This window comes from Mustela erminea, chromosome 11 (assembly GCF_009829155.1).
Source record: "Mustela erminea isolate mMusErm1 chromosome 11, mMusErm1.Pri, whole genome shotgun sequence".
NCBI lineage: Eukaryota > Metazoa > Chordata > Mammalia > Carnivora > Mustelidae > Mustela > Mustela erminea.
Genome location: NC_045624.1, coordinates 69,496,571 through 69,499,892, shown reverse-complemented (window position 1 = coordinate 69,499,892; position 3,322 = coordinate 69,496,571). Strand labels below are relative to the sequence as shown.

The 3,322-nt window shown below is 35.8% G+C and overlaps 1 pseudogene; it reads left to right on the top strand.

Moving 5' to 3' along the window:
* The first annotated feature begins 2,119 nt into the window (after positions 1–2,119).
* Positions 2,120–2,785, top strand: LOC116569395 (annotated as a pseudogene).
* The last annotated feature ends 537 nt before the right edge of the window (positions 2,786–3,322 follow it).

Genomic DNA, 3,322 nt, shown 5'->3' with positions numbered 1-3,322 from the left:
TGTTTATCTCTATTTTTCTCAGCTTCTTTATTCCCCATCATTTTGTCTTTTATATCATTAATTCTTTCTTCTGCCTCATTTATCCTAACAGTTAGAGCCTCCATTTTTTATTGTATCTCATTAGTAGCCTTTTTGATTTTGACTTGATTAGATTTTAGTTCTTTTATTTCTCCAGAAAGGGATTCTCTCATGTTCACTATGGTTTTTACAAGTCCAGCTAGAATTTTTATAATCATTATTCTGAACTCTAGTTCTGACATCTTACTTATATCCATACTGATTAGGTCCCTGGCAGTCAGTACTGCCTCTTGTTCTCTTTTTTGAGGTGAGTTTTTCTTTCTTGCCTTCTTGCAGAAAATGGTTGCTTTTCTATTTGTAGAGTTGCAGCAATTTTTTTCCTTAGATCTCCAGTTGAGTTCACAGGTGCTCAGAATGATTTGATAGCTATCTAGCTGAATTCCTGGGATGAGACAAATCTAAGGCCTCCTACTCCTCCGCTATCTTGGACTCCTCCTCCTCTAGGACTTCTTGTTGAAAAACTTGTATTTAGTGGGCATCAGCTCTATAGACCGTATTTTTAGAAATATTGATTTAGTGGAATAAATCACTAATGTCAACTTTAAACCAACGTTTTCCAAAGCTGTACCACAAGTATTTTCTGGGGAATGTTTTAAAATATAAGATATAAAACATACATGTATTGAAGTTATTCCCAGACATATTGATTCAGTAGATCTTGGGTTAGGACTTATATAACTATGTATATTTTAAAGCCCCCAAGTTGATTCTCTTTATCAACCAGGGAATACATTTGCCACCACAGTCTATTATTATAATGTAATTTGGCATAAATTCATTTTTGACAGAAGCTAGATGAAAATCTATTCAAAACTAAATTTCTTGACAGTGTGAAGGCTACATGTAGGATGGGCTTTTGATTTATATTTAAACCCCAGTGGCCCAGTTCTCTAGCTATGTGGTCCTGAGTACTTCATTTAACCTCTATAAGTTTCCTTTTTGATAAAATGAGAGTAATGATACCCACTTTGCACTGACTTCTGTGGATTGGTTGGCAAAGTACCAGGCATAGAGTAAACACTCAATAAATAACTGTAAGCTTTAAAGCAAACTAGTTGTCTAGATGTATATAGATAAAGCTAATATATAGATATTTATATGTTAGGTATTAGTTATTCTAGTATTATATTAGCACTCTTCATAAACATTAAAGAGCTTTAAAACTGTATCCTTGCCTAGAGAGTTAGATGTCTTTATCAAATAGATAAGTTATGAGAATCACTCCCTAGAAATTACTCCCAATGTATTTACAAATCAGTTTGCATACTTCAGCTTCAGCATATACTGTGGACAAATGAAGTAGTAATTAGTCCCTAAAATAGTCCTTAATGATCCCTGCCTTCTGGTGTTCACAGCCATTTATTATCCCTTTCTCTTGAGTGAGCTGGAGTCACTTCTAATGAATAGAATCTAGGAGAAGTGATGAGATATCATTTCTGAGATTAGGTTACAAAAACGTTTCTGTTTTAAGTGTCCTCTCCTCCATCACTTGCTCCAGCAGAAAACAGCTCCCATGTTGGAGCTGCCCTACAGAGAGGCCCATGTGGCAAGGAACTCTGGCCAAAAGACAGTTCTTTCTGAAGTTTGCTTTGGCTATTCAGGGTCTTTTGTGGTTCCATACGAATTTTAGGATAGTTTGTTCTAGTTCTCTGAAAAATATTATTGGTATTTTGATAGGGATTGCACTGACTCTGTAGATTGTTCTGAATAGTATGGATATTTTAACAATATTAATTCTTCCAATCTCTGGGCTCGGTATCAAGTCTTTCCATTTATTTGTGTCATCAGTTTCTTTCATCAGTGTCTTATATAAATGTTTGTTGTTTCAATCCACTAAGTAAATATTGGGGAAATTTGTTACACAGCAATACAAAACCAATACAATTGATATTGATATTCTGCTTACAAATTCAATGATGTAAATTTAACCTTTGAAAGAAGAAGGGTTATCATAAAAGGGAATTTATATCAAATATTCCTGCTCCTTCTGCAACAGGTGTGGGTCAGGTTCTTGCTTGCTCTTTTTCTGCTGCCATCTTGGTTCCATGTCCCCCTCACAAAATGCCTTATGAAGTCACAGAAACCGTCTCTGCTACAAAGCAGGAGTTGCCACAGCTACAGGCTGAGACAGGGTCTGGAACTGAATCTGACAGTGATGAATCAGTGTCAGACCTTGAGGAATAGGATTCCACACAGACAGCCTCAAAACCAGCGCAGCTGGCAGCAGCCACTGAAATCAGTAAAGAAGCAGTCAGTAAAGCAAAACAGAGCAGGAGTGAAAAGAAGGCATGGAAAGCTATGTCCAAACTGGGTCTTTGACAGGTTAGAGGGGTTACAAAAGTCACTATTTGGAAATCTAAGAATATCCTCTTTGTCATCACAAAACCAGATGTCTACAAGAGCCCAGCTTCAGATACCTACATAGTTTTTGGGGAAGCCAAGATCGAGGATTTACCTCAGCAAACACAACTAGCAGCTGCTGAGAAATTCAAAGTTCAAGGTGAAGCTGTCTCAAACATTCAAGAAAACACACAGACTCCAACTGTGCAAGAGGAGTGAAGAAGAAGAAGTTAATGAAACCAGTGTAGAAGTTAAGGACATAGAATTGGTCATGTCACAGGCAAATATTTCAAGAGCAAAGGCTGTCCAAGCCCTGAAGAACAACAGTAATGATATTGTAAATGCTATTACGGAATTAACAATGTGACCATCTGAAAAGGAGGACTTTTTTTGGTGTTTCAAAAGAATAAGTGCATCTTGGTTTGAAATTTGTAATTTTTCTATCATTAATAAAGTTGTGGTTTCTTGTTGGATGAAAAAAAATATTTCTGGGTGAAACCAAGGAACCATCATGGTAATTTCATATCATTTGACATGATATAAAATTTATTATTTGCAATTGTGAAACATAAGGGTTAAACCATAATTGTCAGGTCCAGGCCCAGTAGCAGATACAGTAAATACGGAAGTTACTACAGTAGTACTCATAAGTGGCCACAACATAAGAAAATAGTTGGTTCTAAAAATGATAAAGAATTGATAAAGAATACAGTGATTTTTTTCAGGGAGTTGATAGCCAAATTGTTTGACTTTAACAATGATGTTTTGAGATGTTGATGATTACAGAAATTCTAAGGCCATTTGAAATCCTAAGGTGATCACAAAAGAATTTGTAACAGGAAACTAGCTCACAACATTAAGAAATGCCTGATATGAAATCTTTGACAGAAATTCTTTACAGTAT